The 14,725-nt window shown below is 47.3% G+C and overlaps 1 protein-coding gene across 1 annotated transcript in view; it reads left to right on the top strand.

The window, feature by feature from the left end:
* The window catches only part of LRRC38 (leucine rich repeat containing 38), a 525,027-nt gene that overhangs the window by 410,455 nt on the left and 99,847 nt on the right, over window positions 1–14,725 (top strand). The gene's annotated exons all lie outside the window — the stretch shown is intronic.

Raw genomic sequence — 14,725 nt, 5'->3', positions numbered from 1 at the left:
CTGGGAGGGGCCTATGGCCGTCTCCCCCTAGGCGACCCATCCATCGTGGGTGCCGCCTCTCCGTGGGAGGGGCCAATGGCCGCCTCCCCCCGGGCGCTCCCATCCATACTGGGTGGCGCCCCCCCTAGGGACCTTGAAATTACTGCTCACCGATCATGACCTTACCGCCACAGGCCGGATAGTTGACCGACTATCCGGCCCCCCCACACCTCCTAAAGGTCATGCCTCCTCAATCCCACTAGCCATGCTATGAAGTCTCCTATGAGTAAATCATTCCCCGCCCTGGACAGGTGAACCCCATCATTCAAGTAAAAGTGATCACCCCGAATACACCCATGGGGAATGCTTTGCAAATGCGCGGAGCGAAACAATTTCCCAATTTTATTGTTGACCCTCTTTACCGAGTGGTTCAACGCCGTCACAGAGAAACCCCCCCGCCAAACTCTCCTGGGGATCATGTGGGACCAGGCAATTGTGCACCCCGGGAGCCTCCTAGCCAACCAGCTGACTGCCGACAATATGTGTTCCACTAACACTCGTCTTCCCAGTCTTACCAAGTCATTGCCCCCCAAGTGCACTATGATTACAGATGGCGGTGACCTTTGCCGCCCTAAGAGACCCTCCACAAACTATTGAAATTGGTCAAAACAGAGGCCTCCCTTCCCATGGAAGGTTACTCTGAACCCGTATTCCCCAGATGCGTGAGTCGCGTCACCTGCCATGAATACGTCCCCGGCGTGCCTCACGTATGAGTGGCCCATGACCCATACCACTTGCTCTCCAGTCGGTGATCCTTGACCGCTGGTCCTCTGGTGATGGGTTGATCCCAAATTCCGCCCCGCGTCACAGGCTTGCGAAACTGTAATTCAAACAAAAGACAACAAGCGTGAGTGCATTTCATCAGTCTTTTACAACATGTGCAGTCGCACATACCTCTTGAAACAGTTCGAGGACCAACGGCCTAACTGTTTCACTTCTTCCGCACCCAGACCCCGAGCCGTAGCCTCAGTAGCGGCCCCTATTCTGAATGAGTGGGTCCCAAAATCGCACGGGTTCAAGCCCGCCGCAGCAATCGTAAGTGCCAGCACCCTCTGAAATTGAAATTTCGTCAACGGGGTGCCATCCTTGTGTCCAAGCAGGCTCCCTCCCCATGTCGCCGGCCTCTGTGCCAGGTAGTCCTCTAAATACCTTATCGGACAACTGGGGCTCCCTCGAGCGCGCTGCACAACAACACTACTCCCTATAGCTTCCTGGTCTGTCTTGGACCTGGCTATCGAGATTAGCATCGAATCACCCCGTATTTGAACGTGATCCCTGCATAGGCCTCCCTCCATATCTTTCTTGTTCCTCGCCACAAGTTCGCTTACCCGCATGGCCCCATGGAATGCCAAGGCGAAAGCCGCTCGGAACAGAACTACCTCGGAAGGGGAGGAGCATGTCTCATCCAGTTTTGCTAGTAGCAGAGACAATCTCTCTAAACCAATCGGGTGCCTTGTATCTTGTCTGCGACCCTCCAGGCGTTGCCAACCGCGGAGCGCCTTCCTGACTAAAAAGGACCCCGTCGGGTCCCGTATGCCGTGGAGCTGTGCCATGAATAATATGGCCGCCCTATGTCTGTTGGCAGTTGCGGCTGATCAGCCTTCTCTATGAAGCGCCGCTAAGAACCCCAGGAAGGATTCCTCCCGCCCCCAGCTATGTCTCCCTGCCGGGCCTAAAAAGGCGCAGTAAGAACGAAACGCTCCCTCATAGGTTTTCCTCGTCCTGGGCGCTAAGCTGGCTGCCACGAGGTCCTGTAATTCGGGGCACCGATCAGCCATAGTGCTTCTGGGAACGGTGCCGCCACTAGATCCGCTGTAGGTAGATAGCCCCTGAAAGCCTGCATGTGTGAACGAGAGAGTGCATCAGCTGCATTATTCAGTACACCCGGCACATGTTTTGCCCTGAACTGTACATTCAATCTCATGCAACGTAATACAATTTCTTTCAACAGTCTCAAGATCCACTTGCAGCGTGCTGCCTGCTGATTAATGCACTCGACCACTGTCATATTGTCAGACCAAAACACTACTGAGCGGTCCCTAAAATCTTCTGGCCATGCCAACAGAGCCACCCAAATGGGAAATAGCTCCAAGAACCCAATGTTACCTGTTAGGCCACTGGAGTGCCACCACGTCGGCCATAATTGCGCCGACCATCGGTTACCAAAGATGGCGCCAAATCCCATGCTCCCAGCTGAGTCGGTCCATAAACCCAATTCATCCGACGATGCTGGGGGTTTGTTCCACGCCACTCGACCGTTGAAGTCCGCCAGGAATGCCAACCAAATGCGCATATCCTGGCGAACCTCTGCCGACAGTCTCGTGCGGTGGTGTCCCTCCTTGAGGCCGGCCATAGCCTGTGCAATGGAACGTGAGAAGGGGCGAGCCATCGGTATTACTCTCAAGGCAAAGTTAAGCTGGCCCACTGTTTGTTGTAACTGGTGCAGGGTCACTTTTTCCTTGCCCAGGCATTGTATTAAGGAAGCCCTGAACTTGGCCACCTTCTCCATTGGCAGACGGAAGTATCCTTCCACAGAATCGAGCTCAATTCCCAGAAACTCCAGTGAAGTAGATGGCCCCACTGTCTTACCTGGTGCCAATGGGACCCCAAACTCCTGCATGAGAATGCAGAAGTCCTGCAGTGCCTGTGCACATTTCGTAGTGCCTGCTGGCCCTAAGAACAGGAAGTCGTCTAAATAGTGCATCACCTGTCTATGCCCAGTGGCCTCGGTGAACGCCCATTCTAAAAAACAGCTGAACATTTCAAAATAAGCACAAGAAATTGAGCAGCCCATGGGCATGCATTTATCCATGTAATACTTCCCTTGGAACGTAAATCCTAGCAAGCGCTGGTCCCGCGGGTGTACCGGGAGCAACCTGAATGCTGATTCGATGTCTGATTTCGCCATCAGAGCACCGGGGCCCAGGTGATTCAGAAGGTCAACAGCATCGTCGAACGATGCGTATCGAACTGAACAGACTTCTGGGTCAATGGCTTCATTCACCGAGGCACCCCTCGGGGCCGACAGATTGTGAATGAGTCTATACTCCCCCGGGTCTTTCTTCGGAACCACTCCTAGAGGTGAACACACGAAATCCGCCACTGGCGGGCATGGAAAAGGTCCTGCTACCCGTCCCAAGCTGACCTCTTTGGTAATTTTCTTGGCTGCCACTGCCGGGTTGTGTTGAACAGATAGCTGATTCTTAAAAAAGGGGCTCCCCCGAAAATTCCCCGCCGGGATGTTGAAGCCATATAGGAAACCATTCCTCAAAATCCCGGCGGATACATGATCAGGGTATTTGTTCAGCCAGGGAGTCAAAGCCATGATGTCGATGGGTGAAGATGATCGCTTCCCAAGCGTCACATCAATCCTGCTTGGATCCCCCCTTTCCTCCTGAACTACCGCTCTTGGACCTACAGCTGCTTTCCGGGTGTGAGGAGTTCCCACAGCCCGCACAAGCATGCCGGAACCTACATGTTCCCTGGGGCCTGTTACAGTTACCTCTGTTGAAACCCCAACAAACCCCGCGCTTGCCCCCATTCCCCCCGGTCTTGGGCTGTGATTCCCCACCGGCGCTTGCTCGAAAGGGCTGTGCCGGCCTTTGTTGAACTGTCCCAGACCCGCTCCCGCCCGGCAAGGACGTACCCGCCGATCCAGGCAAGAGCTGTTTGTGCCATGACACCGTGTCGAGGCAATCCCACGTTAAAGTTACATCAAACTCTTTAGATTTTCGAAAGTGAACATCATAACCTTTCCATTCATTCCCCCCGTACATTGTGTAAAAATCCATGATCCTGTTCTGGTAACATGATAGATCGGGCAACACTTCAGGTTTACGTTCCCCCATTACTGCCGTAAATATAGAGAAGGCCTTTACCCAGTTCGCTATGGTCTCGTCGACCCTAAATTCCGCCATCTTGGCCCGCCATACGCTGGGGTGCCATAAATCTTTCTGGGTCTTTGCGTACTCTATCTCACGATGGTCGGTCAACAGAGAAAACATATTAACATATTTGTCCCCCCATATCATTTCCTTTGTGGCCGCCGGGATGTGCTGGGCCAACCTTTCGCGCCTCGAAGGCACTGAACTCTCCCCTACCATTGGCAACGGGTTCTTACCGGGTTCAACCGCCGTGTCTGCTGTCTTTTCTCGGCCAACCTCCGTCACTCCCGGTGCCACCTGTGGGGGAATAGAAGGAACATTCGCCGTCCCGGCTTCTCTTGACTGCCGTAACTGCTCGATTATTAATCTGGCTTCCTCGGCCGGATCCCCCGCAGCCACTGCCCCCCCAGTTTTCTTCTTAAGCCAGGGTAACACTGCCGCTAACTGAAGGGCCAGTTCTGGGGGCATCTGATCATCCTCAACCGGAGTTATTACAACGGGGATTGGTAAACCCACATCCGGACTTGGTACCGGGCTGTCCACCGGTGTGACTGGGCCTGCTGGGGGTACCTCCGGGACTGGGCCTTCCCCGGAACCCGCCCTCTTCTTACTACGTTTCCCCCTACCCTCTGGGGCGACTCCCGGCAAGGCCGGTCCTATCACCTTCTTAGGCCGCCCGAGAGGTTGTTATGGGCTGCTATCTGTTTTATAACCTCTGCTAAGCCCCGACCGATCGAATCCACTTTACCCAGTTTTCGGTCCATCACCGCCATTCGGTTCGACAAAGTGCGTAGTATCTTCTCCAACTCGGAGCTCTTTCCTGCTTTTTTGCCGGACATGACTTTGTTCACTCCGTTCGACTTGATCGACGAGGTCCTAGATCCTACACACGCCTGATACTGAAAGAGAAACAACAAAGATTACAAGTTCTCAAAATTGCTGCTTGTTCCGTCGAGGGCTCACGAGCAACGAGTGGTGCAGCCTTCAGAGCACTGGAACAAGAGGACGCTTCCTTGGATTCCCGCTCTATTTATCTGTCTGCGGGAGGGCGGGGGCCCTCCTCGGGTATGCCCATCTGGGCGCGGTCTTCCGGGCGGGTGTCTAGGACAACCCCTTCTGGGCGGGAAGGGCGTGCTCCGGCTACGCCGCTTTGGGCATACCAGCCGAACCACGCCCCCCGCCCAAAACGGTTTCCCGGGGAAGCGGGGCACCCATCCATACGTTCGGGGGGACCGAGTGGTCTTCCCTTTCCAGACAGTCTGGTAACAACTCTCACTGCTAAGGAAAGTGAAACCGTTGATCCTATAAAGTAACTTCAGAACTGCTGTCCATGTCCTTCTAGTCTCAGATTTGGATGGCAGTAATGCCTGCTTTGTTGCCTCCAAAACTCTTCTCTGACCCTGCCAAATAAGAGCATCCAACACACAGCAGCATGTGCCATTATGAACGAAAAATGTTATATACCTTTTCTATTTGTATTAACAATTGTAAATTTGTTAAAGCACAGTAAACCCTTAGCATTATTGCACATGTACATAGTTTAACCACATTGCTGTCTTGTTATACCGCATTGCACAATGCACATTTAGCGTAACTGATCTAGTGAGCAAAGCCTCATCTGACTTTGGCACAATGAAGCAAAACTGCAATTTTTTGTAAAGTCAGCATTTTTACTCTAGCTTACTGTATCCCCTTCAAAGCCATCTCACATTCTTCCACTGAGAAGAGGCCAGGCACCAAATCATCAGAGTCTACCTGTAGTTTCAGTTGTATCACATTTTCTTTCCTCTGCTCATTGATTTGAAAAACAGTGTATGAATACAGTGCCAAAAAAGATCAGATGTGAAGCTCTGGTCCATTGGAAGGCAACCTGCCATTGGAATATTTTGATGCTTGCTGGCTGCTTTTAAACATTTGTCAGACACAGCTTTCCAGAGTGGCTGTTTTCTTTCATACCATCCATGGCCTGAAGAAATATGAGTACATCACCTACTTCCTGATGGAACTCAACTAGCTCCCCTTGCTGGAATTCATTATCATTTTCAAAGTCAAAATATACAGTAGACCAGTATATTTTACTGACAAGTGGAACAGCGTTCTCCATCTATGCACCCATGATCTGAAACAACACCCTAGTATCCATGAAGACCATCCTAATACTACTAGTGATTTAGGAAAAAGCGGATGAGACGCCTCTTTTAAGAGGACTACATCATGATGAAGTAGCAGTTAACTTCTCTTCCCAGGACACAGGTAATTCACGAGTCACTCATTGACTGTATCTTTGACTTCGAAACGAGACAATGCCCTGCTGCCTTTTGGCTAGGTTCGCACTATACTACTACTACAGACGTATATACAGTAATTAAAACCACTGACTTGGTAAGAGGTTGCCGCTATGCATTTATTCCTGTTCAAGAGTTTTAAAGGCGCTACATTTTTCCCAAATGCCAGTGGGGTGCTACGGCTGTGAACTAGCCTTATTCATCTTGGGCCCCAGTGTCCGGCTTATAACTTGTAATAGTAAATGAAACAAACAAAGTACTCAACCTAGATATTTCCCTCTGGTGGAGACATTGGTGACTTAACTGAAGCAATGCAGATATGCTTGAAGGAGGCCAGTACCACTGCTTCAGATGCCTGGCAAATATTGGGCATCATTTTACCGCGGCCAATGCTGATGCTCTGTAGACCTTTTGGTTAGCAGTGCACAGATTTCTTTCCTAACTGTTCTGCAATGCAGCATGGACAGAGTAAAGGAATAAAACCTTCATTATGGGATTTCCCTTGTGATTGGAAATTAGGGTCCAAAATACAGTGAAATCTGTAGAACCCGGATTTGGAATAGGAGTGATTTTAGATCAAATCATATCAAGCAAAACATATTTGTATGTGTCCCATTAATGACCCCCCAATTAAAAAAGTGGAGGAATTCCGCAAAATAATTCCAGACAGCTGGAATTATCATTACCAGCCATAATTTCCTCATGGATTTGCTGCTATTACAAGTGATTTCCGGCAAATGGGAAATATAGTGGTGATCTGGTATTACAGGTGGAATTCTGCACAGTATTTTCAGTTCCATGTACATTAATACCAACAATTACCAACTGCTCGGGTAAAAGTGGGCCTGTTTTTTTGCAGTGAGGGAAAGAAGATAGCTGGGAGTTTAGAGGAGGAAAAGGAAAGTCGATTTATGACAGTGGAGAGCACTGCATGTTCCCCCTTGCCAGAGAAAAGGTGCATTAGGGACCCGGATGTAAGTCTTGGCTGCTGACACCTCTTAATATTTTACTGACCTTATTATCCGGCTGGTAAAACTGTGTCTGGTACCACGCGCCTGTAAAACCCCATGTGGAGCAACGCACCAGTTGTGGTGAGGCAGGCAGTATCTACCTGACTCATAATCACAGACCCCCACACGTGTTTAAATAAACTTTTATTATTTGCGTGATATAAATCTAACTTAAACTAAATCGAATATGTAACACATTTTCTCTTCTTATTACCAACTAGTTGTAATAATTTAGACAAAAAATTAGATATTTAAATGCATTTTAAACGTTGATATAGGGCATAATTCAAATGATCTGTCTGAGTGAAGCCGTCCTATAAGGGGCAGTCCATAACCCAATTGAAAACCGTGTTAAGACTCTTTCCACCTGGTTGCATAAATAGTTTCGCAAGGCCTTTCAGCAAACTACACAGCTTGTAATTAATTAGTTTTGGTATGTCCAAAATCGACATTTTATGGACCATAAACTGTAGCACCTGATACATTCTCCAGTTACCCACAATCATTTGATATTTTCTACTTTACGCTCTTCAAAAAGAAAATATGCGCGACTGTACATTTTACTACCTAATTTGCATAAGAAAATTACCCCTGTGATCCTGAAAGCAACCAAACATGTGTTAGTAGTTCTAGAAATGTATCAAGAAAAGATGTGCTGCTATATTTTACTTTAGAAAAATAAATGCATTTTTTCATCTGGGCAGCACATTATGTCCCAAATGCTGGAAGGGTACAAATGAAACATATAATAAAAGTGAAAAAAAAAGAAACATCATGTAAAACTGATCAGCTCTATGAGAAAATGCAAAATGGGGACTATATTATGCTACCTTAATATGCTCTGCCCTGTTATCCCTATGAAAGAGGGACTTCAGGCAGTAGATTGCCTTCATAAGTAGCACTTGCTCCTAAATTGCACTACTTTAATTTACGACTACATTAGAGAACATTTTTCAAATAAAGGGACTCCGATGTACATGGCAGGATCTGCTTTGGGCGAAAAATACAGTGATTAGGGCCACAATGGCTCCCTCGAGTAGCCGACTGGTCAGCACTTCCCAAACACTCCTGATTTGGGGGCTCTGTCTTCGGAAAAACATAACCTTCCTCATGAGCTGGCAGCATTGTTGCCACCTAGAAAACAACATCCTGCCACCCTCTGAATGAAGGAGCCCCCCACCAATTTGTTGATGTTTATTTATGTTTTTGTAAACGTTTGTCTTCTATACCTCCTTTTGTTTCTCAGAAGTTGATAATCGTTCTTATTTAAAGTCTAAACTTTTGCCCACGCTAGAAAGGAGCCTTTATTTGTTTCTAACCTCACAATTACTTCTAGCGCTCTAAGGATTATTAAGGATTGTTGCTGAAAACATATACTGTGTCCACATTTTTTCTTGTTATTTTCCGAGTCAGTTTTTAAGACAAAAAAAATGAAATCCCACTGTTAATCACATTGTATTGTTGGTTTAGCAAAAAACCTTACGAAAGAGAATGAAAATAATGGATTGTGGGGTAGCTGAAAGAACACAGCCCCTGTGAGGCCATTTACTTATGCAGCCTTTGTTCATCTGGAACATATTGAGAATGAAATTGGTCTCACGCTGGTTCCTCCCCCGCCAGTGCCATTCATTGCTTGGGAAACTGAGTTGTTACCATGTGGCATTTAACAGGGCTTTAATATTGTCTACTGAATCATGCAAAAATACATAATGCAATAAAAGTGGTTGGATCCCTGCCTGCAAAGGTTTCTGTGGATGTGCCCCCATCTCTGAGTTCAGCACTGCAGGCTGTTCAATTCGAAGCAATCTTTGAGCTTCAGTAATACAGAAACACAACACACCCCAACCGTCCCCTGCCGTGAACAGCAGCAGATCAGCCAACTTGCCTTCTCTTATTAGGACAATATTTTACTTACTCCTTAATAGACTTTGCACGACTCCCACTTAGCATAATCTGACATAATGCTTTAATAAGAAAATGTACTTAAAGTGATATGCAGCAGTTCTGGGTGACAGGTTTTAGGGCATGGTGTTTACAATCTCCTGCCTTAGCACCTTTTGCATCTCAAGCTCGAACAAACCTACCCAAACTATACAAAATAAATATGTCTGTGATTGGCGTGGCTAAGAGTGAATACATTCCACCACTCGCTTCTATTAAAAAGAAAATATATTCAGGTGGTAGGGTACCTCATAAGATTACCCTCCCACCACCACCACCCAGTTGCAGATCTAGCTGCTCAGTGAAGCACACCCGGAAATGCTCAGACGTGGGTCTTTTGCTCACTTTGCCACTGGATTCAAGCTAGCCTGGCTGATGACGGCTGATTAGCCAGAAACCGGTCCCAGGATGCTTGCTTTGTGGTCGAGGGAAGATATGGCTTGGCAGTTCGGGCTGGACTGTTCCCATGAGGCACAGGGTCAGACTGATTTGCATATGGCCATGTCTGAACTGGGGTGGCGGAGTGAGCTAAAGAATGGAGATGGACTAAACCCAGATCAGTTGACTGGGGGTGAGTGCTTGCAATGTTCAACACTCTGTCCAATGTTCAACACTCCGTCCATCATCCTCTTTGGTTTTGCAATCTAGAGTAACACTGCCAAGTGCAGTGGATGTTTTTATTGTGAGGGTACCAAATGCAGGGGCCTGGAGGACTTTCCGTGCAGGTAAGTGCAGAATTAGCTGGGTGTGTCCTCCAAGCCATACAGATTTTCCCATTAGGTGAGCCCACTGCAAAGGAGAGTCCTGAGCAGAGATTGGATGGAACTGTATGCTTGTTGAAGCTCGTGAGAAGAGTCATGGTAGAAAGTTATGGCACACAGAAGGTGCACACCATCTGTGGATTGCAAGTATTGTTATGCCAATGTCTCTTGCACAGACGTGTAATTAAGTCTACATGGTCAATGTAACTGTTTTCTAGATTTGTCAGATTTACTAAACTGCTTGTATCACATGCAGTTGGATCACAGGTTGGCACAGAGGAGCTTGATCATGATTGGTCATGTTTAGCTTTCCTTACAAAGGGCTGTCCATGTCATTGTCATCTGTCATACTTTTTTTGTCTGTTGTACTTTGCATTTTTCAATTTACATAGGATCCATGTTCATGTTTACTTGGCTTATCTCAGACACAGGTCATAGACGATGTGAACAATATGTTTTATCCATTGTGATTGTGTATCACTCACAATCAGTTCAGTGTTAATTCTTGCACAAACAATGTACACTAAAAGTAATCATCATCACATGCCCAGCACATAGCCATGCATGGCACAGTCATAAGTCATCAGGCACCACCTGCTGCTCTCAGAATCATGCATACATTCCTGTTTACCGTCATGAGGTTCAGCCCTTCTCAAAGCCATGCCTCAAGCATCTTTGAAGATCTCTAGGGTGGCTAAGACTTACAGTGTGGGCTTGCCTGTCAAAGTCTATCATCTGATTACCACAACACCCATCCAACACACTAGAGTCAGCCTCGAGGCATGTAATGGAACTTGGGGAACCACGGGGCAAAACGGACCAAGGTAAGTCCATGTGCTTGGGATACTGATAGCAGGGCTAGAGATGGACAACATCTTATGGCAACCGCTGCCAGACCACCTGCCTTTCACGAGTGCCACAACACCCGACACCACAACCCTCCACGCGCTCAATGCCTGCCAATCCTCCACCTGCTTCCAGGCCACCCCGAAAGTCACCCACGGACCCTTCACCTGCCGAAACTGCCGCTACACCAGCCAGCGCACACCTGCACATCCTGCCCATCCTGCCCATCCTGCCCATCCCAACAATGCTGGCCACAACCACCTCAGCTGTGTTCTACTCAACACCTGCTCAGTTCACAAGCACGCCGTCGAACTCTGGGACCTGCCCGACTCCTCCGCCCAGGACGTTGCCTTCCTGACAGAGACCTGGATAAACACCTCCTTGGTGCCCGACATAGCAATCCCGGACAGATACAAGACCACCCGCAGGGATCGAAACAACAACAGACCAGGAGGAGGAATCGCCATAGTCCACCGGAACACCATCAGCATTTCGACCAAAGCCGAACACAACCACTTTCATATCCACAACACCACCATCAGAGGATCACTTGTCTACAGACCGCTGGGCCCCTACAAGAGTTCAGCACATCCATAGCCGACCTCATCAGCACGCATGCCCTTGTCTCCACAGACTACATCCTCCTCGGAGACCTGAACTTCCACCTCGAGAAGGACAATGACAGCAACTCCACAATGCTGACCGACAACCTCGGACTCAAACAACTTGTCACGACACCCACCCACTCCGCTGGTCAAACGCTCGACCCCATCTTCTCCGCCAGCAACCACCGAACTCCACAGGCCTGAAAACCACTGCAGCCACCAGACAGTGGATCGACAACTTTGCCAATGCCCTCGCCCCGATAAGGAAACCCTCCAACATGCACACCGACACGAGAGCCTTCTGGTTCAACGCCAACCTCCAAAACTCCAAGCACACCAGCAGAAGACTCGAGAAACAGTGGAGCAATGACCAGACAACCAGGCAGCCCTCATAAACGCCAGATGCAAACACCACTAACTCATCCGATCCACCAAAAGTACTTCCTTCAAAGAACACATTGACAATAATGCACACAACAGCAAAGAGCTCTTGAACATCTTGAAAGAACTCGCCACCCCCCGCTCCTGCTCCTATGACGGACCGCCATCACAAGAACTCTGCGACTCCCTGGCTACCTTCTTCTACCGCAAGATCGCAGACATCCACAACAGCTTCAAAACCCAGACATCGACGACAGACGCGTAAAGTGGAGTGGCGTATAGTGGGGTGACACAGAGTGGAGTGGCATAGAGTGGTGTGCATATACTGGAGTGGTGTAGAGTGGAGTGGCATAGAATGGAGTAAGGTACGATGTAGCAGCTTATATGGAATAGCGTGAGTGGAGTGTGTAATGGAGAGTGGCATAGAGTGAAATAGCGTAGAGTGAAGTGAAGTGGTGTAGAGTGGAGCATCATACATTGGAGTGAGGTAGAGTTTAGTGGTATACAGTGGAATAGCATAGAGTGGAGTGGCATAGAGTGGAGTGGTTACAGTGGAATGGTGTAGACTGGAGTGGCATAGAGTGGAGTGGCGCAGTGGAGTCTCATAGAGTGGATAGTGTAGAGTGGAGTGCCATAGAGGGGAGTGGTGTAGAGTGGAGTAAAGTACAGTGTAGGGGTGTACAGTGGAATAATGTAGACTGGAGTGGCAGAGAGTGGAGTGGTGTAGAGTGGAGCAGAGTAGAGTGTAGTGGGGTAGTAGTCTACAGTGCTGTACAGTATAATAGGGTACTGCAGACTAGCGTATAGTGGAGTGCTGGTGAGTGGAGTGGCAAACCTCGGAATAGCATGGAGTGTTTTGGCGTAGAATGGAGTGATATAGAGTGGATTATCATACAGTGGAGTAGCGTACAGTGGAGTGGTGTAGAGTGGAATAGCTTTGAGTGTTACTTTCATACAGTGTAGTGATGCAGAGTTGAGTGACATATAGTGGAATAGAGTAGAGTAGAATGGCATAGAGTGGAGAGTTGCACAGTTGAATAGTGCACATTGTAGTAGGGTATAGTGGATTGGCATAGAGCAGAGTGGTGTAGAGTGGAGTGGCAGAGAATAGAATGATGTACAGTATAATAGCTTATAGAACGTGGCTGCTCGTCTCCTAATCGGGATTCCCAGACATCACTCTGCCATTCAAGCCTTGGTTCAACTTCATTGGCTTCCCATAAGGAAGCGGATTGATTTCAAGGGTCTGTGTATTGCCTTCAGGGCACTAAATGATTCTGTCCCCGACTTCCTTAAACACAAGTTCCACTGGTATGCCCCCTATATTTTTATGATCATCCATGGCTAACCTTGTAGTAGTTCCATGATTCAGATTAGCAAACTGTGGTGGCAGAAGCTTTAAGACCTGCACATCCAAACTCTGAAACACTCTTCCCCCTCACTGACAGAACTGCTTCCTTTTAGGAAGGCACTTCAAACATGGCTTTTTAGTCAATAGGCTTATACTGCTTACATCAGCTCAGGATTTCCTATCTATCCTTTGATAAAGTTTCTCTTCTCCCACTCTTCTGTCTCCTTCCTTAACAGGTTCTAGCACCTAGACACCTCCGGTAATAAATGCGCTTTATGAATAAAACGTTCATGTCATTTCATTAAAGTGGATTGTCTACGGTGGAGTGTCGCATAGTGGAGTGGCTTACAGTGGAACATCGTACCGGTGAAATAATGTGAATTTTCCCACAAATTCAGGAAAATACAATAGCAACAGACACCACTAAGTTTAAATGCCTTATAACTGAAAGAATACTTTCCCTGCTTACCTGTAGTACCTAAAAGTGCCATCTGTGCACCATAATGTGTAATCTCGCCAAATTCCAGGTAAATTGATTCAACCGTTTTCACGCTACACAAGATACAAAGTCTATGGAAAATGCATTGTTGGAAAAAGAGGTTTTGGGATCCCCCATTTTTATCTTTGCAACCCCTTGACCAATCGCCACGGAACTTTCCATCCTTTGCCAATCGTTTTGCGGAGAACCATCAAATGAGGACAAATGTATTAGCCATCAAAATTCCGAGGAACAGATGTGTGTTTATATAAATATATATTTGCATTGCAGAATTATCCAAGAGCAGCAGATACTAATAGAGTGTGCACAGACTTGTAGGGATATAAGTGCCAGGGCTCTCGTCAGGAGGCCACCGCAGGTTGCACTACACATTTCCCCTGCTATTCTGTAAATAATAGTAACGGCACAACTAGTAAGCATCGCACTCCTAAAAGTGTGACAATTCAGACTATTTCAGGACCCCACAGCTATAAGAATGGCTTGGGCAAAAGTTTATAGTAATTTTTAATGTCTATTGAATTAATAATTAACTGTTGTTGTGGTCGTCTCTAAATTAGCCCGACAGTGCCACCTTGTGGCAGATGGTCACAAGCGCCAGTGTTGACAATTAAATACCAGTGCCGTGCACCGGAAACCACTAGTTCAAATAAAGGAGTGATCTTTTCACTTTCAGGTCAGAGAAAGAAAAGTAAACTGAATCATGGGACAATCATACTCTGGTACATGTGCGTGAAAGGAAATGCAGTAGGATGTCAGTTTTTTGTAACACACATCAAAATGTAAATAGCTGTAAATGAACTTTACACATGCAGCCGTTAGGAAAGTAAAAAATAAACACATTTTCTGTAATTCTGAAGTGTGATGGAAACAAAAACTTTAATATGATCAAAACAAATCAAGACACAAATGATAAATATTCACTGAAACCCGATTTTTACACATTATTGTTAGTGTGCAATATAGTTTTATCAGGAAAACTGTATGTCTATACAAATGTAGTAGACACTTGAAATGGATAATGTGATTTCTGTAAATAAAAGTGTGCTACCACACAATGATTTAGTTACATTAAAAACTGCCCACCTCATGTCCATTAAAGCTAGGTGTGTTGCCTAGGTTTGCC

Source organism: Lissotriton vulgaris, chromosome 5 (genome assembly GCF_964263255.1).
Source record: "Lissotriton vulgaris chromosome 5, aLisVul1.2, whole genome shotgun sequence".
NCBI lineage: Eukaryota > Metazoa > Chordata > Amphibia > Caudata > Salamandridae > Lissotriton > Lissotriton vulgaris.
Note: the sequence above shows the minus strand (reverse complement) of the source record. Positions and strands in the feature narration are given on the sequence as shown.